Source organism: Cricetulus griseus (assembly GCF_003668045.3).
Source record: "Cricetulus griseus strain 17A/GY chromosome 1 unlocalized genomic scaffold, alternate assembly CriGri-PICRH-1.0 chr1_0, whole genome shotgun sequence".
NCBI classification, from domain to species: Eukaryota; Metazoa; Chordata; class Mammalia; order Rodentia; family Cricetidae; genus Cricetulus; species Cricetulus griseus.
The window spans coordinates 110,289,334-110,314,978 of record NW_023276806.1 but is presented as its reverse complement, the minus strand read 5'-3'; the positions used below and the strand labels follow the sequence as shown (position 1 = coordinate 110,314,978).

The 25,645-nt window shown below is 39.0% G+C and overlaps 1 pseudogene; it reads right to left on the bottom strand.

Moving 5' to 3' along the window:
* Positions 1-2,937: 2,937 nt before the first annotated feature.
* On the bottom strand, positions 2,938-3,381 carry LOC100755984 (annotated as a pseudogene).
* Positions 3,382-25,645: the final 22,264 nt, after the last annotated feature.

The following is a 25,645-nucleotide window of genomic DNA, read 5'->3' as shown; positions in this document are numbered from 1 at the left end:
AGGAAAGCAAAATAGGTGGGACTAGGAGTCGAGGAGGATTCTGGGAAATGTAGAGGTAGAGTCACCATGTGATCCTGAGAAGAATGGATGCATGCCTCCAGAGTCTGGAGATTAATAATTATGGTTGATAATAAAGACAGAGATAGAAGATAAGAAATCCTAGTCATTGGCCAGCATCTCTGTAATTAATATAAGTCTCTGTGTGTTATTCTGTTCTCCGTATGGCAGCAGGGCTAGGGCGGCTTAGGAGAAGGATTTATCATTTCACTAGTTCTTTAAAAAAAAAAAAAAAAAAAAAAAAAAAAAAAAAAAAAAAAAAACTAAAATTAATTCGTTTTACTTTATCTACCTTTTGCCTCAGGGAATTTTCCCTTTCTTCTTTCTGTATATCTTACTTTCACTGCTTTTTGTGTCTGCTGTCTTGTGGCTACATGACTTCTTGTCCTAGTTATGTTCTTCTCTATCCCCCTAGTTCTCTCCTTCTTGTTCTTCTCCTTCATATCTTGGGAGCCTAGGTTTCTCCTATTTGTTCTCTCTGCCACCCAGCCTTGCCTATCCCCCCCGGCCTAGCTATTGGCTGTTCAGCTCTTTATTAGACCAATCAGATGCCTTAGAGAGGCAAGGTGAAACAAATGCAGCACATATTTTCATAATTAAACAATTGCAGGCAAAACAAAAGCAACATACTTTTACACAGTTAAAGTAATATTCTTCAGCATAAACAAATGAAACACATTTTCCCTGGTTAAAATAATATTCCACAACATCAATGTGTTTAAAATACATTGGTGTGATCTTCAGAATTTTTGATGCTGTTGGGACGTGTCAGAAGCCAGCCTTGGCGAACCCCATTGCCTAGCTAGCCTAGCATCCCACCCCTCAGGTTCTGGGACCTGGCCTGAGAAGCAACTAACACCTCCCCCCATTTCCTTAGTTAGTGCTTGAGATAAACATAGGAGATTCCCGGTACCTAGCCTGAGAAGCAACTAACACCTATCCCTTCCCCCACTTCCTTAACACAGGAGATTCTGGATACCTGCCTGAGAACAATTAACTCATTCCTCCCCCCACCTCCTTTTTCTCTGCTTCCTCCTTTCTCTATAAAAACCCCTTGGATTAATCAATAAATGGGCCTTGACAATGGAATCTGCTTGGTCCCACTCCTTCTTTCTCGACCATTATTTGCAGGTGTGATCCACCTCGGACCCACGAATTACCGGAGCCCCGCGGGCCGAGGCAGGGACGTTGCTCAAGAGATTTGAGAGATCCAAATTACTATGTCAATTTTAAAATTTGTATCTCATACAAAGCAAATAAGGTGACAAGGAATATACTTCACCAATGAGATGTGGCTTTTGAGCTACTTGGACTACAGGTTAGGGCATACAGGACACAGACACAAAACAGATATTGGATTAACCAAGATTAAACATTTTTCTCCAGTATGAAAGTCCAGAAAAGAAGGTTCCCTGATTCTTACATTTGTTATGAATCTAGAGTTCTTCTATGTGGGGGACCGAATATCCCTGTTATGGAATATTCTGGGTTCCAGGCCCTGGCCAACATAAACAGTGGTGGCACCAGGGAGCTCTGAGTCGCCATTGTATTGTTAATTATCACCAGGCTGTAACTGTGGCCGAAGGTGATATGACTCCTAATTTGCATCTCTGTAGCTTAAGCCTTGAGTAGGCCCATACCTGGGCTCAAGACTCTGCCTGCTTGACCAAGAGTTGTTTAGGCAACAGAATCACTTGATGTTAGCAATATGCATTGTGATAAATGCCTCCTGATGTTGTCCCTGCCCTTAGAGGACTATTTAAATGGACCTCTCAATAAACTGGGGCCACTCAGTGTCAGCTGGGAGCCCTCCTGAGATGATATGGTGTTTCCTGTCTCATCATTAGCATCGTTGGGTAACTAAACTTCCCTAGTCCACACACCTCCACTCAGAAACCGACCTGGGACTGTACGGCTGGCTCCGTCCACAGTCCTGAAGACATCGGTCCGGAACACTTCTAAAATACAGAATATCATCCCTCAGCAAATGCCCCACCATATGCCCAAGATCCCTCACCACTTCCAACATTTCATGAAACAGGAAGAGCAAAGGGGGCTACAGTGGTCAAGCTGCTTCAACTAGGAAGGCACAGTATCTGTGTTAGTGATCCTGTGAAGTCATCTCTGTACAGGAACCACAGAGAAAGGAGAAGCAGATGGCAGAACTGCTTCTGAAGGTAAGAGCCCACATCACGACTGTCACCTGCAAGTCATGACATGGCACACAAGCCTTCCTAAAAGGCTGCATTCTGGAATGCCACATCTATGGCTGAAAAATCTTATTCAAAGATCTATGAAATTTAAAGAAGGAAAGATGGCAGAGCAGAACCCCACCCTTGTGGTGGAGAATGGAGAAACTGGAAATTATGATAGAGATAGAGATCCTGAAATGCAGCCCTTCACAGCTGATGGCTTGGAAAAATTCATTATTCTTTAAGAGGCTGGCGACTGCTCCAGTGAGTACATGAGCAACACAAATTGGACTTGGCATTTCTTCTTCTTTTGGGGAGGAAGGTTTAAAAGATAGGGGATGAAACTTGGAAGTAAATATCATGTTGGAAAAGTATCTCTATAAGAAGGGAATTTTCTGTGGTATGGCAATTACATCAGGTGAGACTGATGGCTTGAGTAAAAAACAAATAATTAGGCACTTACTTTTTTTTTTTTTTTTTTTTTGGTTTTTCGAGACAGGGTTTCTCTGTGTAGCTTTGGAGCCTATCCTGGCACTTGCTCTGGAGACCAGGCTGGCCTCGAACTCACAGAGATCCATGTGCCTCTGCCTCCAGAGTGCTGGGATTAAAGGTGTGTACCACCAATGCCCAGCAGGTAATTACTTTTTTTGTCTTTTCAATGAATATATTTTACAAATACACTGGAGAATCATGCAATGCCGCCTGCATTGGATGCAATCCTGGGGCCACAGTCTGCACATTCCTTTGCAACTGGACCTGTGATAGCAGAACCTTTCATTTTGCCTTTATTGTTTACCATGACCCCTGCATTGTCTTCAAAATAAAGAAACACCCCATATTTTCTTTGATACGACTTTCGTTGTCAAATTACCACTGTTGGATGGACCTTTTCCCTTAGTTCCGGTTTGCCTTTCTTAACTGTGACCATCAACATGTCGCCCACGCCAGCAGCAGGAAGTCTGTTCAGTCGTCCCTTGATGCCCTTCACAGAGATGATATACAAATTTTTGGCACCTGTATTGTCATCACAGTTTATCATAGCTCCTACCAGAAGACCCAGGGAAATCCGGAATTTTGCTCCGGAGGACCTACCACATCCTTGCTTCAACATCTTGGATGCCCAGAAAGAGTCCGTACTTATCTTTTTATAATATACTTATTTGTTTATCATTTATTTATTTTGGGGGCAACTGATGCAGAAGAGGGAAGGTGCTTAACAAATATTGGGACTCTCTACCTCTAAGAAAACTCTTCACACAGAGAGACTTTTAAGTATGTGGCAAATAGGAGTCCATTCTCTGAATCAGTTTCACATTTGAATCAGAAATTGTCCTTTACACTACTGTACTTTGGAATTGTCAACTAGACACTGACTAATAAAATATAATGAATTTATGGGTCTGGAATGATGTCTCAGTTGGGAAGAGCAATGACTGCTCTTGTAGAAGATCTCTGGTTTCCAGGCACCATATGGCCCACAACTGTTCATAACTCCAGTTCCAGGATAGGATGCCCTCTTCCTGCCTTTGAGAACACTGCATGCACGTGGCATATAGACATATATAGCAAACACTCATATACATGAAATAAGAATAAATAAATCTTTAAAAAATAGACATGAATAAAAGTACCAGTCATTGAAGATAGGATGCTATAAGAGTTCATAATTTTATTAACACCACCAAGGCTGTATGTTCTATGCCATTGTTTCATTTTAACTAGTGACACATTATAAAAGCACTTCATTAAAATTTACATTGACACTGTAATGCAGAGTATTGTGAATTATTTGTTAACCAACACACTTAAATATATGCTCTCTCTCACTCACACACAAACACACACACACAAACACACATACACACACATACACACACACACACACACACACACACACACACCTATACACAGTAGTTCATATTGACACAAACCCCATACATGCATACATGCTAACACACAGTCATTAGGAAAGCCCAGCAGCTGTGTGATTTTCCTTGTCAACTCAGACACACTGTTTGAGAAGTGGTATGCATCAGAACCTTAGAGATTAGAGCTTGGACTTAAGACTCCTGGCAAAGAACTGATGAGTCTGTGTCCTGCATAGTAGTTTCTTTTGTGTCCCTGGGCCTCCATGTCCAATATAGTCCCATAGATAATCCTCATAGTTCATATACAGTATATAAAGAACAGCTGAGTCAGTGACACCTAGGGAAACAAGGTTTTGTTCCCTTTCAGGTACAACACACTTCTTCCAAGAAAAATACATGAATTATCTCAGCTCACTCATTGAGTCTCGGTGTATTATGAATAATATATATTTACAGCCAAATGTAACATGTCTGTCATTTTTCTCAGCTCTTCACATGATAGATATTAACATTAATGATGAAGAAAGAAACTGAAAAAATACATAATACAATATAAATTCTATGTATCTGTGTTTTCTATCTTTGTCCCAGAATATAATGTGTTGAGGCCAATAGTCTCTTTTCTGGGATAAAGTTAACTAAGTAAATATATAAAAACTAAATCCACAATGGAAAAGTGATCACTCCTCATAAAAGCACTAGAATATTTCTTAAAATAATGATTTCTATATTTATCTAATGTCTGCTTTGTGTATTGATGTTCATTACAAAGCCAAACATTTCCATTCTCATTTTTAATTTATTAAATTAATAAATGCAGGATTATATGAATCCATATAGTATGAGCATTCAAATGTTAAAACATCTGATTAATCAGGGGGGTTTTCAGCATTTATTCTTTACATTCAGATTGAATATGAAGTTTAAAAGGGAAATTCATGCACAATAATAAAAATATTGTCTCCATTCACCATAACAGATTATGTAGAAACATAGCTAACATGTCATTATAGTATCAAACACACACATTACATCAAAAGGCTTCAGAAACTAGGTACAGGGCTTGATGATTTGTGAACTACATACATGTCATTTAGTCATGTTTTGACATGTATGTCAATTTTAACCAAAAAGTAAAAGAATTAGATTATGCTCTTTAAAAACACAAAATACTTTTGTTCCTTTGTAGATTTTAATACTTAGAAGTCTCCATAAAACAATAAGGCTTCATGATACATTCAGGTGGTGCCTGCATTCAATTCTTGCCCCTGGTCCTGTGGAGGAAATGAAAGCCTGAACTTCAACTAAGCAGCTAACACATTTCTCATGAGCATTTGTGAATATCTGTGTACTAGCTGTGGCTTGCATGGAAGTATTTCATCATGTTTGAAAAGTGCACAGCTCTGTTGTGAATTCTTACCCAGCGCCATGTTAATCTCAGCAGAGTCAGCAGAGTGGCTGCTTTTTTTGGGACATACGAGAAAATGATATTTAGACCCAGAAATGAGGATTTAAAAAATGAATTTCTACTTGCCAAAAATGACTATTAAGTTAGGTTTTAAGACTTCAATCATGTGGAAGTAATTTTTACAGTAAGCAACATACACTCTGGAATGTCGGACATGCTTCATTCAGACCACAGGCCATTATTTCTTGTAAAAATTCAAAACATTTACTGACTTATTTTATGATCAAATCAAGGGAATTTAAAATCTTGTTAGTGTTGTTAGGGTCATCCTATTATGGGTTGAGAAATATTATGCACAGAAACTTCTGGAAAGAATGTGTTACCAGAACAGTCATTTCTGTTTCATTGAAATGGTTGTTCAAGATCCAGGTGACTTTCATCAAAATTTCACTAAGCAGGGTCATCACCCAATCTCGGTGCTAACTTTCCTTATCCATATACATAGAATTCATCAGAGGTATATCCTGTGTTTTTAAAATTGGCTGCCCTGAAATGCCTGATGTGACGCTGAATCACAGTAGTGCAGTGTGATTTTCTTACTATCCTCCCACAGACAAGTGGTTGTTAACCAATCTCTAGTCAATGTAGAACAGGTGAATATACTCAAGGGAAGCTGATAGGAAAGGTTCATAGCACTGAATGTGTTTTCACTTCAGCTCCTTCACACTTGTCCTTAGGAATGAAACAGAGCACTTTGTGTGGGTTGTGTTTCATGCAGGGCTGCATTGATTGAAGCATTACCATGAATGAATGCTACTGGGGTTCTTGCATCTAAGGCTGCTTTTACTGCTTTTTCCAACATGACTTAATGGATCTTTAAAATGAGCTCTTTGGTTCCTTTGTTCTTGGTAAATGGAAAGTTCACTTTTCAGGTTTTCCTGGTTGCAATTGGTGGAAAACCTCATTTTAATAAAACTACAGCTTTCCTATATTGAAACTGTCTTTAGAGCAAACCTGTTATATGATTCTTTCTGCATTTACTATTGATGGGAGAAATAAAGATAAATGAAAATGTGCATTTCATCCTTAAGGCTTATGTGTTATTGCTAGAATGACCTTGCGCTTGGTGGCCCCAGGCCTTTTTAGATTAACTGAAGGAAGAAACTGCATAAAAATATAGAAGGTTTATAAATCCTTCAAATGATGTCCCTGTATTTTTATTTATTTAGTATACAGTTGTTGAAGGTGGTAGTCTGTTAGGCTGAGGACCAGAGGAAAGAATCCTAGGGACACTCGAGACCAGATCTTGTGAATGCCATCTGCAGAGACAAATGTACGCTGTCTGATTTAAAAGAATTTGCATAAAGAAATTGCAACTTTGTTTTCTCAGCTTCAGTAACTTCATTATAATTAACTGATTCTCAAAATAATGGGACATCAAAAATAAGTTATGCCAGTAAATGTATGTAGGATGAAGCTCTCAGAGTCCCAATACTGTATGCCTTCTTCTATGGGATGGAGCTTGAAACAAATGCAGAAATAAATGAAAACGATAATTATAAAATGTACAAACCCAACCTCCAAGACAACTAGAAAGTAGTGTGTGGGAGGAGACAGCACATCCTTTGGTTTATATGTGAAGAGGGAGGAGGCTGGTGTTTAGAAAGGCAACTAAAGGGAGAGCTCTCTCCTCATCCCCACTCACAAGATGGTGGTGACTTCATGCCTGATGACTCACTGGCCCCTTTCTCTCTTCTATTGTGTTCCCTCACAGACTGACTCATCAGCTTGTGAAACATGGAGTTATGTCTTGCTCCGTTTAGGCACAAATGTTTCCTTGGCATAACTGACTCCTAGGCTAGATTTCAAGCACTTCTCTTTGGCCACAGGACACTTTGTTCCAAGACTGAGAACCTTTCATTACAACTAGACAGCAAAAACTATACACAACATACATACACACTCCACATACAACATACAAACACACTTCACATACACTTCATATACAACACACACTTCACACTCTTACATATACTAACCATATACATACATATATCTATATTCTACACAGACACTAAATACTATTTACAGAGAGACACTACACACATAAGGTACAGGCAATGCTCTCAGGGATGCTTCAGAGATACAAGAGTTCTTGGTTTAATTGATGGCAATGAACATGCCAATCTTCCCCCTGTGACTGCTGACAGTGTTGCTCCCATTAAGACAACCCTGCATGCCTCAAAGCAGCAGAGATGTTTGGTTTTAGTCTACAGAACTTGTATTTATCATCTTACTCAGAGATACAATCCATCTGTTACCAGCATTTTTGTATGTTGCTATATACTCGTCAAGATTTATAGTTTCTCTCCATGACTGTGTGCCTTTTATGAAAAGACCATATTTTACCCAGTTCTTTATAACATTCATGTTGTTGTAAATCACATACGATAGACTAGTTCTATGATTTGTGTTCCATCCTTATGCATCAATCAAATGGCCCAAGTTTGTGCTTTATCATAATAATTTGATTGCTACAACTTTAAAGTAAACCTCACTGCCTAGTGCTTCAGTTTCAGTGGCTTTGTCTTCAGGGTTACTAAAAATCATAGTATTTTGTATTTCCATATTCATTTTAAAATCAGCTTCTCAATTTTCTCAGTAAGCAGTCTGTGATTTTTGACTGAAACACTGTTGGCTTCTCAGACAGAATATGGAGAGTGGAGTCCTTTCCTGTGGCATTTCCAAGGGTCTTTAACTTAAATATGGAATACTGTTGAGCTTCTGGGGGATTGCAGCCACTGATATATTTCCTTAGATGCAATATGTTAGCTCTGCCACTTCTAAATGGATTAAAACATGGTTCATTTTGTAGTTTTTCTGGAAACAACTTTATTAAATTCACTTGCCAATATCCATGCTTTTCCTGCATAATCTAATAGATTCTCCAAACTTATTAGCAGAAGTTTGATTATTTCCTCAGTGTTCACTGCATTGTTTTCTGTTCTTTGTCATCCTTGGTAGGACCAGAAATAACTTGATGTCACACAATCTCATTTGCCTGTCTGAAATATTTAGTATTCTGTTGTGAAAATTTTCAAATGGAGAAAAGTTTGAAACTTCAAGCCCACCCCTAAGGTGTCAATTAACAGTTTATATAGATCTATAAGCAATTTTGTCAAATCTTTATTCAGCCATTCACTGAGTTTGTTTTGCAATGTAAATATAGTAAATAGTAAAAGTAGATTCTACATTTCCTACACATTGTTAACGTAGAATTTTGTGAGAAATAAAATGACTTGATTAGAACCATGCACAGTCTGTTTGCAATTAATTCAACTCTTGACCAGTGCAAGCACCTGTGGTGCACCTGACATCTAAGAAAATTCCCCTTGTCTTTGTCACTCAAATCAGAGACTCAACCCCACCCACCCTTCCACGCACCTCCTCTTCTTTTCTGTTTCTGCTATAAATAGGCATATTCCTCATGCAGCACTCACTTACCATATGATCTAAGATGAAATTCTATCATTGATCATGTGATTTCATTATTTCTTATTGATGACTAATATCCTTTCACAAGGATCTTTCAAAATTTTTCCTTTATTTATACACATGGTCTGGTTTCATGTTTGTTTGTTATAGATAACCTGGTTTTGTTTGATTACATTGTTTTTATTTTCAGACCAAAACCACTGTGTAATCTTAGCCAAAACATGCCATGTGGAGCAGACTGACCTCAAACTTTCAGTAATTCTCCTGCCTTGGCATCCATGCCTGCACTGGCACAATGGAACAAACCTCTTGTGTGTGTGTGTGTGTGTGTGTGTGTGTGTGTGTGTGCACAAGTTATTCTGCCAGCATCTATTTGTACTTCTCAGTAGGTGAGCGGATCTGGATGGCTGTGTGATCTGGTGCATAGATACTGCTGTTTGAAGAGCATGTTTTACAAAGTACATTTGGTTTCTCTCCACTGAATCCATTTGTCCCTTATGTCCAGAAACTGACTACAGACAGATTTGATGAAGACATCTCATTTAGAACTGTGTTTTCCTTGAGGTAACACTAACCAAAAACATGAAAGACCTGTACCATAAGAATATTAAGTCTCTAAAGAAAGAAATTAAAGAAGATACCAGAAAATGGAAAGATCTCCCATGCTCTTGGATAGGTAGGATCAACATAGTAAAAAATGGCAATCTTGCTAAAAGCAATCTACAGATTCAATGCAATCCCCATCAAAATCCCAACACAATTTTTCACTGACCTTGAAAGAACAATTCTCAACTTTATATGGAGAAACTAAAGACAGGATAGCAAAAACAACCCTGTACAATAGAGGAACTTCTGGAGGCATCATCATCCCTGACTTGAAGCTCTATTACAGAGCTATAGTTCTGAAAACAGCTTGGTATTGGCACAAAAATAGGCAGGTAGACCAATGGAATAGAGTTGAAAACCCTGATATTAACCCACATACCTATGAATACCTGATTTTTGATAAACAATCCAAATTTATACAATAGAACAAAGAGAACATTTTCAACAAATGGTGCTGGCATTAATGGTTGTGGACATGTAGAAGACTGCAGATAGACCCAAGCCTATCGCCTTGCACAAAACTTAAATTAAAATGGATCAAAGACCTCAACATAAATCCGGCTACACTGAACCTATTAGAAGACAAAGTGGGTAATTCCTTTGAATTAATTGGTACAGGAGACTGCTTCCTGAACATTGCACCAGCAGCACAGACACTGAGATCAACAATTGATAAATGGGACCTCCTGAAACTGAGAAGCTTCTGTAAGGCAAAGGACACAGTCAGCAAGACAAAAACCTCAGCCCACACACTGGGAAAAGATATTCACCAACCCCACATCTGACAGAGAGCTGATCTCCAAAATATACAAAGAACTCAAGAAGCTAGTCTCCAAAACACCAAACAATCCAATTAAAAAGTGGGGTACAGAACTAAATAGACAATTCTCAATAGAGGAATCTAAAATGGCTGAAAGACACATAAGAAAGTGTTCAACATCCTTAGCCATCAGGGAAATGCAAATCAAACAATTCTGAGACACCATCTTACTCCCGTCAGAATGGCCAAAATCAAAAACACCAATGACAGTTCATGTAGGAGAGAATGTGAAGAAAGGGGAACACTTCTCCACTGCTAGTGGACATGCCAACTTGTACAGTCACTTTGGAAATCAGTATGGCGACTCCTCAAGAAAATGGGAATGTCTACCACAAGATCCAGCAATTCCACTTAGGCATATACCCAACAGAAGCATATTTATATCACAAGGACATATTTTCAATGATGATCAGCACTATTTGTAATAACCAGAAACTGGAAGCAGCCTAGATGCTCCTCAACTGAAGAATGGATAGAGAAAATGTGGTACATTTACACAATGGAGTACTACTCGGGGGGGGGGGGGAGAGAAACAATGTAATCTTGAAATTTGCAGGAAAATTGATGGGACTAGAAGAAACCATTCTGAGCAAGGTAACCCAATCACAAAAAGACAAACATGGTATGTACTCACTCATATGCAGATTTTAGACATAGAGTAAAGGATTACCAGCTGATGGGGAATGTACTTCTTTGTATGTTTATCTTATTGATTGTTGAATAAAATACTGTTTGGCCAATGGCAAGCAAGGACTAGGAGTCAAAGAGGATTCTGGGAAATGTAGTAGAGAAGTGCTCATCCAGACAGGAAGTGACATGGCAAGGAGACTCATATCTAAGTGAAGAAACAGGAAGTGTGTCCCTTTTCCCCTCTGCTCTTGCTCCAGCAGCAAGATGTGATCCACCGGCAAGGGAGGATGCCAACAAGGCGTCCAATAAGTCTTATAAAATATATAGGTTTATGATAGTTAAGACTGAGCTAGCAGATGAGAAGTCCTAGTCATTGCCCAAGCAGCTTTCAACCTAATACAAGTTTCTGTGTATTCATTTGGGCCCTAACCCAGGTGGGGGACTGGCATAAAGCTCACACATGGTGGTGGGACTCAGGCAGCTTTTGGCAGAAAGATTTATTGTAACAGAATGGTGTCAGAAGTGGATGGCTCCGTGCCCCGAGGCTCCCAGAGAAAGAGGGAAACCTGCTGCCACAGCCTGCCCTGTTAGGCCGCTGAGAGGCATGGGAGCAGCTTCCATATGCTGGCGCCAGCTCGGTGCTCTTGGGCGTTGGACTTGGCACTGCCGAGATGATAAAGACAGATCCAGATAAAAAAAAAAAAAAAAAACTGCTAAAGGTTTACACTACATTTGAAAATATATGTAGGCTTATGAGAGAAGGAAGCAGAGGCAGGCAGATTTCCACAGAGAAACCCTGTCTCGGAAAAAAGAAACAAAAGAAAGTAAACATAAAATAATTTAAAAAAAGCCACATAAAGATGGAAAATACACAGAGAATCTGGATACTATATGCCATGTTGTTGTCTTTAAATTGTTTGATTGCTGAGGAAAGAATTATTACTGCTAAAATACATTTGATTATAAATACTCCTAAATTAATCCAACTTATACATTTTAAAAATGCTTTGACTTCAAAATTTAAGTCTAAGGACAGGCTACTTAGAAATAAAGGTTTTACTTGTATTTCCACAGAAAATCAAAAGCTATTGATTCCTTCCAGACTAATATGGTTTGATCAAGCAAGACCCCTGAAGCTGAGAGGATACAGAGTTACAGACTGCAAAAACAAGGACTTGGTCAGGTTTCTATGTTTTATCATGATCCTAATGGTCTGAACATCTCCCCCAATCAGCAGGAAGCAGTTTAGAAAGAATGACACCCATGTTCCCAAATATTGTTTATAAATGTTTGTTTTCATTTAAATGGGGCAAGTTATAAATAATAATGAGCATAGTCAATTTTTTTAAAGAAAAAAGGGGAATAGGATATAGGAATACATATTTTGCATTGGTATGAATTTTCATTTACTGATACAAATTTAAGGTCAATTTTGTGATATGTATATGTCTCCTCTTGTTTAGATGTTGTGTTTATACAGATCTTTTAAAGTGATATGCATAATTAAATAAGGTTATATAATCACCTATGATAGTCAGAACTTATAATTAGGTTAGTTAGGTTTTCTAGATTTACAGAGATGCATTTGAGATGGTTAGGTATTCTTCAAACCTTTCAAAGACCTACAGAAATATGGCATTTAAATGGGTTAGGGTTTATCTTGGCAGTGAGACACAAGTGCTCCTGGCACACCAATTATGTCAGAAAGGAGGATGGGCATCAAAGAAACTCGTATGGAGTTTGCTTTCAACATGGCAAGATTAGCCATTTGGGCAAGAAACTGCTCTTGCCTAGACTGTTGCAGTGTAAGCTGGACATGCAGACCCACAAGAAAGTGACTGCTATACTTACAAAACAAGACAGTACTGAAGGGTTCCTGTTGAAATGGAAAAGTGTGCTAGACACACTGTGGCCTATAGGCTAAAGATGGATGCCCCAACGTTACAGAGGAACTCCAGGTAGCAAGATGTCCTGTTGATTCTAGAGTTTATATATTATCCTTCTGTGGTCTTTGATAGAGTTAAAGACAGATAGGTATGGTTATAGTTTTCTTCAGTTATTATAAAAGATAAGTTACCCTTCTTTTTATTTAGACAGAAAAGAGGAGATGATGGGGAATGTACTTCTTTGTATGTTTATCTTATTGATTGTTGAATAAAATACTGTTTGGCCAATGGCAAGAAAGGACTAGGAGTCAAAGGATTCTGGCAAATGTAGTAGAGAAGTGCTGATCCAGGCAGGAAGTGACATTGCAAGGAGACTCATATTTAAGCGACGGAGAAACAGGAAGGGCACTCATTCCCCCTCCACTCCTGCTCCAGCAGCAAAATGTGATCCACTGCCAAGGAGGGATGCCAAGAAGGGATCCAATAAGATAAGTCTTATAAAATATATAGATTTATGATAATTGAGACTGAGCTAACAGATGAGAATCCTAGTCATTGGCCAAGCAGCTTTCAACGTAATACAAGTTTCTGTGTATTCATTTGGGCCTAACTCAGGCGGGCGGCTGGCATAAAGCCCATACGTAGTGGTGGGGTTCAGGTGGCTTTTGGCAGAAAGATTTATTGAAACAACCATCGTACAATCCACACTGCCAAAGAAGCTAATAAACAAGGAGGACACTAAGAGAGACATACATGGTCCCCTGGAGAAGGAGAAAGAGTCAAGATCTCCTGAGCAAATTGGGAGCACAGGAAGGGGGTAGGTAGCTAGAGAATGAGAAGGGAAGAAGATGAGGGATGTAGAGGACATGAGGGAGCAGAAAGTTTGAGTCGGGGGAAGAATAGAAGATAACAAGAAAGGAGATACCACAATAGAAGGAGACATTTTAGGTTTACGGAGAAATCAGGTACTAGGGAAAGGTCTGGAGAGCTACAAAGATGACAGCAGCTAACAATCTAAGCAACAGAGGAGAGGCTACCTTAAATGCCCTCCCCTGATAATGAGATTGATGACTGTCTTCTATACTATCCTATAGCCTTCATCCATTGGCTAGTGAAAGTAGAAGCAGACACCCACAACTAATCACTGAACTGAATTGGAATCCTGTTGCAGAGAAGGATGAGTGAAAAGCAAAGAGGTCCAGACCAGGCTGGTGAAACCCACAGAAACAGCTGACCTGAACATGAGGGAATGCTTGCTCCCCAGACTGATAGCCGGAATACCAGCATGGGACTGATCCAGACCCTAGGAACATGGGTTTCTGTGACAAAATCTATGGGACCTCCTGTAGTACTTATCCCTAGCATAGGTGTGGACTTTGGGAGCCCATTCCATATAGAGGAATACTCCCTGAGCCAAGACACACAGGGGTGGGCCTAGGCCCTATCCCAAAGGATGCAATAGACTCCGATGACACCCTATGGAAGGCCTCACCATCCAGGGGGAGCAGAAAGGATATGTGATAGATAGGGTTTTAGTTGGGAGGAGGGTAGGAGAGGGCTGGAGGGAGAAGGGAACTGGCACTGTCATGTAAAAACAATCCTGTTTCTAATTCAAATTTTAAAAAGTTGGAAAAAAAAGAAAAAAAAAGAACTCTGTTTTTCTTTCTTTCTTTTTTTATTAGTTCAAGTTAGGGAACAAACTTGTTTCACATGTAAGTCCCTTTGCCCTCTTCCTCCTCTCACCCCCATCCCTCCTCCCCCACCCCAACCTACCCCCAACCCATCCACCCACCACTCCCCAGGCAAGGTAGGGCCCTCAATGAGGGCTCTGCAAAGTCCACCAGATCTTCTTATGCTGGGCCTGGGCCCTTTCTCATGTGTCCAGGACCAGAGTGTATCCCTTCATGTGGGATGGGCTCTCAAAGTCCCTTATTACACCAGGGAAAAATACTAATCCACTACCAGAGGCTTCCTGGAGTGCCGAGGCCTCCTTATTGACATCCATGTTGAGGGGTCTGGATTAGTCTTTTACTGACCTCCCAGACAACATCTGGGATCGATGTGCTCTCCCTTGTTCAGGCCAACTGTTTCTGTGGGTTTCTCCAACCTGGTACAGATTCCTTCGATCTTCATTACTCCCTGTCTTCAACTAAATTCCAGAGTTCAGCTCAGTATTTAACTGTGGGTGTCTGCTTCTCCTTCCATCAGCCATGGATGAGGGCTCTAGGATGGCATAAAGAGTAGTCATCAATCTCATTTTAGGGGAAGGGCTTTTAGGTTATCCTCTCCACCATGGGCTGAATTGTCAGATCGTGTTGTCCTTGTAGGTCTCTGGAGATTTCCCTAGTTCCAGATCTCTTCTTGGACCTATAATGGCTCCCTCTAATATGGTATCTCTCATCCTGTTCTCTCTCCTCTATTATTCCCCCAACTCAGTATTTTTGATTCACCATTTTCTCTCCTCTACTCCTCTTCTCTTGCTCTTATTGTGGCAGCACCCTCTCCCCTACCCTCATGCTCCCAATTAGCTCAGGAGTTCATGCCACTTCCCATTCCCGGGGTCCATTTATTCCTTGGAGTCCTTCATGTTTCCTAGTTTCTTTGGTGGAGAGGATTATAGGCTGGTAATCCTTTGCTCTATGTCTAAAGAGATGTCTCAGCCGTTAAAGGCTAGGCTCATAACCAAAAACATAAGAACTGTGTTTTTCAAGTTCTCTCTCTTTCTATGTAATGCCTGGCTGTTGGTCTCTTTATTTGTTCCCCTCTCCTGAAGAAGATTAATTATGCACCATCAATGAGTAAAGCAGGATAGCATTAAGAGTCATTTTATCACTACTTTGTTATTTGTTTTCAAGACCATTAGTATTTGGTTTTACACTAGGTCTCTAGGCTATCTAGTTTTGGTTTCTTGGCCACCCAAGCAGTATCAAGTATGGGCTTCATCTCATAGAGTGGGCCTTAATTCAAACCAGATGTTGGTTGGTTACTCCCACAACCTTTCTGTCACTATTGCCCTAGCAAGTATTTGAAGAAAGAAATTGAAGAAGATATCCAAAAATGGAAATATCCCTCATGCTCATGGATTGGTAGGGTTAACATGGTAAAAATGGCCATCCTACCAAAAATAGTCTACAGATTCAATGCAATCACCATCAAAATTCACAAATCTCTAAAGGACAATTCTTAGCTTAATATGGAAACAGAAAAAAACACATATACACACGACAGCTAAAACAATCCTTGAGCAATAAAGAACTACTGAAAATATCACCATTTGGGATATCAAGTTGTACTACAAAGCTATAGCAATAAAAACAGCATGGCATTGGCATAAAAACAGACACACTTATCAACAGGATAAAAATGAAAATTCAGACATAAGTAACACAGATATGGAAGCCTGATGTTTTTTAAAAAATTATCATGAAACACATCTCCAACAATGGTGCTGTTTAAACTGGATAGCTGCATATAGAAGAGTGAAAATAGATTCATAAATATCCCCCGTGGAAACTTCAAGTTGAAATGGATCAAAGACCTTATCATAAAATCAAATACACTGAATTTGACAGAAGGAAAAGTGGGGAATAGTCCTGAACTCACTAGCACAGTAATTTCTGGCTAGAATACCATTAGCACAGGCACTGAGTTCAACAATTAATAAATAGGACTTCATGAAACTAATAAGGCAAGGGACAATGAAGTATCAGTCTACAGGATTTGAAAAAATTTTATTTTACCAAGTACACATCTGATAAAGGACTAATCTCCAAAATATATAAAGAGCTCAAAAGATTAGGTATTAAAACAACAAAAATACATTTTTTAAATGGGGGTATGGAACTAAACAGAGAAATTGCAAAAGAGGAAACACAAATGATTGATAAACACTTAAAGAAATGTGCAACTACCTTAGCTATCAGAGAAATGCAAATCAAAACTACTTTAAAATTCCATTTTATACTTGTCAGAATGGCTAAAATCAATAACACAAGTGGAAGCTCATGATGGCAAGGATGTGGAACAAAGGGAGAACTCATTCATTGCTGGTTGAAGAACAACATTGTACAAGCACTATTAAAATCAACATGGCAGTTCCTCAGAGTAATCTTAAAACAAGGACATCTGCTCAACCATGTCCATTGATGTTCTATTAATAGTATCCAGAAATGGTGAACAGCCTACATGTCTCTTAACAGAATAATGAATAAAGAAAATGTGGTACATTTATACAACTGAGTACTACTTATTTGTTAAATAACATGACATCATGAAAATTGCAGGCACAAGGAAGGAACTAGAAAAAATAATGCAGAAAGATAAGTATGGCATTTATTCACTTATATGTGGATATTAGTTTATAAGCAAATAATAACCAAGCTATAATCCACTTACCTAGAGGGGCTAAGTATAGAGGAAGGGACTAGGAGGTACACATGGATCTCCCTGGGGTTGAGGTGGGTAGAATAGCTCTTACGGGTGGATTGGAATTGTGGAAGATGGGAATGGGAGGTTCAGGTGGAAAGGAAGAAGGGTATTGGGGTTGAGGGAGGGAATATTGGGAGAGATAGCTAGAACTGAAGGACATCTGGGGGGTGGTATGGGAACCTATTGAAGTAAAGGCAATCTTAATGAAGTTTCCAAATAATGAGGGAGATGAGTCCCAACTGGCCATCTCTTGTTACCAAATGAAATTTCTAGGATCTGAACTAGGTCACACCCAATTGAGTTGTTGGCAAAGGGGTCCTGTGGAAATCCCCAAGCAATCAATATTGTTGCCAAGACAATGGTTGCTCTCCCCAAACTGACAGGAGGGCCCCATTGCTGAAGACAATACCCATACAACTCATTGAACATAGACAGGTCAATCTTGTACTTACACAGAACCTCACCTAGCATCTTGGTATGGGAAGGTGTGGTCAGACTTTCCTCTGGGCTTCCAGTTTAAAATTAATGACACAGAGTCATTAATTTATTTTATTAATTTATTAATTATAACAGCTTGGCCAATAGCTTAGGCTTGTCCCACTAGCTCTTATTACTTAAATCGATCATATTTTTATTGATAAATGCTCTATCATGTAGCTTTTACCTCTCTCCAATTCTGTGTGTTTAACTCATTTCTCATCTCATTGGCATCCCGGCCTTTCTTCTTCCCAGAGTCCTCTCTGCCTCCCAAACTCCTGTTTAACCTCTCCCTGCCTAGCTATTGGCCATTAAGCTCTTTATTAAACCAATCATACAGTGCCTTGGCAAAGATACATCTTCACAGTTTAAACAAATATTCTGCAACAGAAAGGTACTCTTCATGTCACCAGAAGATAAACACATACAACAACCCAGGCACAAATCCTTTGCTCTGCAATGCTGTCCTGCCTAGAAAAATATTTTTAAAATTTTAATAATTCTTATATACTTTATTTTATAGCTTTCCTCTTTGATCTCCTATCTCTTCTTTCATTCTTCCATTCTTCTCCTGTTTCCTTCCTTTCTCCCTCCATCCCTCTCTCCCCTCTCTCCTTCCCTCCTTCTTTCCTTCCTTCCTTCCTTCCTTCCTTCCTTCCTTTTTTCCTTCCTTCCTATCTTCCTTCTTTTTTTCCTTCCTCCCTACCTTCCTTCTGCCTTGACAGTATCTCACTGTGTTGCAAGGCTGGCCGGGCCTGGAGTCTCACCTGCCTCAACTCCACAGTTGTGAAAAGACAAGCATGTGCAGTATATGTTGCTTTCTTTCAGATATTATTGTTCAAATTTTATTGACTCTGGAAAGTGAACTGGGAACTAATCTTCCATTTTCTCTTTACATGATATTTGTGTTGGTTCACAATAGTCTTTCCCCACAACCAGTCCTCTCTAAGAATCTAATGTTGCAACTTCATTGTCTCCCAGAGGACTAGCAGTAGACTGACTCAATTTCCAGAGATGTCAGAGCAGTATTAATCCCCTATCCAGGCTGCTTTGATTTTAAAGCTATAAAGTGACATATGTTATCTCTCACTTTTCCATCTTAAATGTTTTTTGTTAGAATTTCTACAACTGGCCAAGTGGCATTACTTGGTATTTATAATTACTTTCCTCTACTACCCATTCTGTATTTCCTCCCCCCTTAAGCAAGTGCCACAGCAAGTCCTGGCTCCTTCCCTGAAGGAGTGACCTACACCTTCTTGCTCAAGAGTCTATGACCTTTGTCACTTGGCCTGAGTTAGATTGTTCTACTTTCCAAATGATTTTAATCACAGGATATGGTGGCACCAAGTTATCTTAAATCTCTTCATCAGTGCAATAGAAGTCCACATTTTAACCTTTGAAAAGATATGTGTATTATTTATTTATTTATTTATTTATTTATTTATTTTACATGTGTGTTTGTATTCACACACATGGTCAGGGGGTTGGTTGGATCATTTGAAATGAGAAGAACTGCCATAAATCTGGATTGTTTAAAGTTGGAAGACCCACCCTAAATCTGGGACAAAACTTCTGGTGGCACTTCATATAAATGGACATGGAAGAAGGGAGCTTTTGCTTTTTTTCCTTCTTGCCCTCACTCTCCCTGAAAGTCCATTCCTTCACTTGTGTTATAACGTACTTCTTCAGAACTCCAATATAGAGCCTTGTGGCCTGAACAACTATTGGATTCTTGGTCTTTCCCTTTGGGAACAGCCATTTGTTTGAGTAGCCAGACCGAAGCCTAAAGCCACACTAATAAATCCCTTTAATACATAGAGATTCATTCTTTCAGTTATGTTCCTCTGGGGAGCCCTGGCAGTTTTCCCATTTGTTTGGATTGCAGATTGTTTTGTTTATGAATGTCTTTGTTAAGCATAGCTTTTGCTTGACACCATGAGATATTGACATTTACTTCATTATTTACTTACAATATATATTTTAAGTGTAGCTTTCCTATTCTTTATATACAAATTTATGAGTCTAAATGTTTAGTATTTGAGCATTTATAATTAAATTGAAAAACCTTTAAGTTTTTCTTAATTTCTAGTTCAGACTACATTCATCAGAGAAAATACTTTCCTCGAAGCTTCACTTTGAAATTTGTTAAGATTTTCTATCAATCTCTTTTGTTAAAGTCTTCACATATATCTGAGAAGAATGTGAATTCTTGGCTGGACAATGGCTTCCAATGTCATTTGTGGTCTTGTCTTTCAGACCTCATCGTGTGAACAGATCAGTCTTTGGGCCCAGCTAACTTCAACCTTTGCATCGACATTTTATCTTCTTGTTTTCTGTGGTGCTAGGGATGAAACACAGAGCCTCAAGCATGCTAGGCAAGTGCATTTTCCTTTAGTTCAGCACTCATGCTTGAACTACCTACCATGCCATGGAGTGGTGTGGCTGCAGAGTTTCTCTCTCTTGATTTTTAAGTGGAACTGTTTTGTTCTACAATTGACTATATTTTCTGTTTATATGCAGTGTAATTACTGACATTTGTGGGTTTATAGCTTTCATGTTGTCATTGTTGTCAGCACGGTGATTTATTTAAAACATAGTTAGAGTGTTTTATCCAGCTGTTCCCAGGAGAAAGGATACAGATGTTTGCATCATCACACAGACCTCAAGAGACTTCTGTTATAGTTTTCTGTCTACTAATAATTTAAATTTGAGATCCTCAGAGGGTAGAGTATTTTTGTGAAATAGAATGAAAACTACCTGTGTAAGTTATCTAGGAGTAAAGAAAGAGCCTCTGGCCAAATATGGAATCTCAAACCTTGTTTCAATCACCCACCATGTATATGAGATAATTCCAATGAGCTAAGCTTCCATTTCCCTCACAAATTTTAGTTTAATTCACAAAGGAAGTGATTTTACAGGTGTTCGTGTGTGTGTGTGTGTGTGTGTGTGTGTGTGTGTGTGTGTGTGTGTGTGTTTTTACTCTTGAGTTACTCTAACCAGTAATTGAAAAAAGTTACCATCTACATTTACCACTCTTTCTATCTCTGTACTACATTGAGGCTCCTCTACTTTGTTTCTGCTCATGCCTGCTACTCTATTCTGCTCCGTGATAGCTGAATTGTCCAGCAGCTGATGCTGATGCACAGGTTAAGGTCCTAAAGGCTGTAATTTCTGAGAACTTATGGGTCTTAGAAAATGGGTTTTAAAGATGTATGTGATGGGTGATCTTTCTGACATCCTTCACCAAGTCTACTTCTTAATGACTGTGAAGATCTTTGTGCTTAATTTCCCACAGTTTAACTGTTTTCTTTTGTTTTTCCTTCTTGATTGGTTCTAAGGAAATTAGTAGAAATAGAAATACTTTCAGTCATTTGTTTTCCATATCGAAACAAAGAAAAAATTTAATCTGTGCCATTAAATTTCTCTGTGATTTAGTAAAAATGGAATGTGTAACTTCTGTATCTAGAAGAAATGGAGAAAGAAGTATAGTAGCAGAGATGACAGAATTTTTTTTTTTTTGGTTTGTTTTGTTCACCACAAGGGACCTGGGAGTGCTTGGCCTGTTAACTTTCACTCTGTACTCGAATGAATTCTTACAGTATATGCTTTAAAGGCAGAATATTGGTCAATTTGGTCAATTAATAACTGCATCAAAATTTAAGATGTGTCCAGTTGTTGTGGGATATTAGTGGATGGTTTATTACATTTGTTTGTGCAGTGCAATATTTGTTTAATGATGCAAAGATCTGTTGCAATCCTTTATGTTGTATCGGCTAAACTCTGTGAAGCTGTTTTATTTTGACTGCCTAAAACACCTGATTGGCCTAAGAAAGAACCAAACAGTCAATTTCTAGGCAAGAGAAATTATAGACAGGGCTGGAAGCCAGTTGAGAATAAATAGGAGGGGAATCTAGTCACCAGAGGAGAGAAAAAAGCAGGAGGGGAGAGTGAAAAAAGGAAAGGAAGACACCAGAGGCCAGTCACCGAGCAACACAGTCAGCAATGGAGTAAGAAGGAAAGGAAGGAATATAGAATAGGAAAAGGTAAAAGCTGAGAGGCAAAAGGTAGATGGGATAAGTTAAGTTAAGAAAAGCTGGTGGATAGTCATCTGGTGGAAGTAGAAGCAAAACCCACAGCTAAACACTGAACTGAACTGGAATCCAGTTGCAGAGAAGGAGGAGTGATGTGCAAAGGGGTCCATCCCAGGCTGGTGAAACCCACAGGAACAGCTGACCTGAACCAGGGAGAGCTCTTGGTCCCCAGACTGACAGCTGGGAAACCAGTACAGAACTGATCCAGACCCCATGAATGTGGGTGTCAGTAAGGAGACCTCAGAAATCTATGGGGCCTCCTGTAGTAGATCAGTACTTATCCCTAGCATAGGAATGTACTTTGGAGCCCATTCCACATAGAGGGATACTTCCTGAGCCTAGACACATGGGAGTGGGCTTAGGCCCTATCCCAAAGGATATGACAGACTCTGAAGACCCCTTATGGAAGGCCTCACCCTCCCTGGGGAGCAGAAAGGTTATGGGATAGGTAGGGTGTTAGTTGGGAAGGGGCAGAGGAGGAGGGAAGGGAGGGGGAATTGGGATTGACATGTAAAGCAATCTTGTTTCAAATTCAAATTTAAAAATGGAGAAAAAAGAAAAGAAAAGCTGGCTAGTAACAAGAAAAGTTAAGGCATGCATTCATAAATAAGAATAGTCTCCATGTATATATTTATTTGGAGGCTGGGAGGTAGGCCCTGAAAAGTAAAGAGAAAAACAATCTAGTAATAAAAGGATATTTAATGAAGCTAATGTCTTCATGTGTTCTGATTACTGAACATATTCCATTCTAATTATAATCTTATATGGCAAGTTATATAAACAGAAAAAGCCTGCCAATTTTATTCAGAAACCAACAGACAGATACTCAAGTAAAACAGTCATTAAATTAAAATCCACATGAAGTGTTCTCCAAACCAGTTACCATGTCAAACATTAAAAAATAAATGGCTTTTCATGACCTGAGATTGCACAGATGGCACCCCCACCATCTGGATTTTTTCTATCTGCCCAAAGTGACATGATATATTCTCTAGGGTTGACCAAGGCAGCATCAGCAGCAAATAAATGGCAGTTGTTTTTATCATACAGTGCAGGTAGGGATGTCTTGGAGAAATTTAAGATAGCCATAATTTCTGCATCTTATGGGACTCCAACATGTTATAACCATTGGAAGATGATGTTTATCTATTTAGTTTACATTTCCTTTATGCAAGAACATTAACATTATGGTAGAAGTCATGGAGGCCTTTTCTCCTTTTAAAAGTACTTATTTTAATTTTAAGTGTGTGTGTGTGTGTGTGTGTGTGTGTCTGTCTGTCTGTCTGTCTGTCTGTCTGTCTGTCTGTCTGTCTGTGTCTATAGAAGCAAGGAGTATATCTTCCTGGAGCTAGGATTACAGGTAGTTGTGAGTCACTGAAGATGGGTGCTGAGAATTGAATTCAGCCCCTAAGCAAGTGCAGTACACACTCCAAAGCCTGTAACATGGCTCTGAACATAGAATAAATGTGTTGAAAAAGTACACAGAAGATGAAATTCATAATCCCTACTCTAAAAGGTTCTTAGCTTGTTAAGCATTCTTATTAGTACATATTAACAAAGTATCTACAGCATCCAGATAGCTATTCCATCTATCCACATTTTTTCAGATTGTTTGTGGTTGTTCTGGTATCATCCTGTGTGTGTTTTACCATTCACCTTCACCAGTAAACCCCCATCGCCAGAGTCATCACCTCTTTGTCTCTCAATTTTTAATGTGATCTTTTATTTTCTCTTGTTTCTATCATTGCCCTCACATAGTTAAGCTTCACTGACAGGACATTTTCCCAAAGTGTCCCTTTAATCCCAGTGTACCTATGGGGAAATAAGAGACAAGAATAGAACCCCCCAGGAGTCTGGTGTGTACAGCAGAGGAAATGAGACGTGTTTCAAACAAGACAGAAATGATAACCTTCACTTACAGTTGTTGTCTGACATCTACATTCATGATATAGTGTATATCTTCCCATACTTATAAAAATGAATGTGCAAACACAAAAAGAGAAAAATAAAATAAAATTGTAAATTGTGTAATTCACCAAGACCCAATTCCACAGTTCTTGACATGTAAATGTGAAATTCTAATTTAAATTACCCAAGTTTATTAAGAGACACAGAACTGGATCTTGTACTATAGCTCGGGTGGAGCCCTTGCTTAGCATGTGCAAGGTCCTGGATCCATCCCCAGAACTACCCACAACCTTTCTCCCCAACCACTCCCACCCATAAACACAAGCATACAGTCACATACACAGATGAGTAAGGTGATTCTCTCAAGTTTCCTTCACTGAAAGAAGTTGACTGTAGCATGAGCTGAGCATGGAGTCCTTGGTTCATGTCCACCAGCAGAGTTACAGAATGCAGGTCATTTTGCTGAGCCTTATTCTTCTATATGGGTCTCATAAGTGGCTCATATTTGCTGGTGGAGTGACTTTCTTGCTGTAGACAATGGAAGTGAGTAAAATGGATGCAAGTGTGTGGATATCAAGTATTGCCTTCCACACTCACAACTGCTTCTGCATAAATGCTAAGGCCAAAAAGACTGCTGCTATATTGCTCCAAATATCAGGCACAAATGCTTTTACATTTTATTTAAGAGTAGTCTGAAACTGAAAATTGCAATTGGTTAAGAACTTAGGAGTAGTTGGCACCTACAAATTCATAAACTTGATCACTTTCAAATAACCACACATACTGCCTTGAACATTTTTGTAGGGATTAAGTAAGAGCATATACTTTGTTTGAACTAACAGAATTATTTAAAGAATGACTGGAAAATGACTAACAACCTTTGCTTGTTTGAAGCCTCCAGTTGGCACCTGCAGCAAGAATCAAAAAGTACAAGTGGCAGATAATCACAAAAGTCAGGCTAGAACTTGAGAGGCCCAGAAATTGCTGGCGCTTAGAGGGCAGTGTTCTGCAGCAATGGCTGTAACTCCATGAGAAGTCATTCAGAATAACCATGGTTGGGGACAACTGAGAAGAGGTGACTTGTACAATGTAATCAAGTGACTATAGTGGGCTAGAAGCACAAAGAGCAGGACAAATCTTCAGAAATATTTACCAATGTTAATAAAATACAGCATTATTTTTTATGAAACTAAAATGTCCAATTGAATATATAAGGATACACTTATACTTTTAATGATCAAATACATTAAATTCTCCCCCAATGCTAGCAATTTGCCTTGTGCAACAGAGTGGGTGAGTCTTAACAGAGTAAGGTATGAGAACATTCGGTTTACTTCATCTTGTAACCCAGACAATGATTAGACATGAGAAGAAAGAACATGAATTTGAAAAGAAAAAAGCAAACTGTCACTATTTTCAGATGGCAGAGGTATGTGTACAAAAAAACAAATGCTAAATAATTGCATAGCAAAACAACAAAAGCAAAAAGAATGAAATAAACACATTCTTGTAAAATTGATTGCTATAAACATGTGCAATGCATGACAATCTAGCAGACACAGTGCCATAGAAAGCCTAGTCATAAAGTACATACAGTAGAAAACATTGTCACACAAGCTAAAGCATTAGGACTTCATCAAAGATAACAGAAAGATGACTCTGATCTTGTACCCCTGTGTAGGACAACTCTCTCAGTGTTCATTGTAAAGTCAACATTATTTCAACTAGAAGGTCAGCATTACTGAAAAAGAAAGTAATTATAATGATCTATGAGGTCCC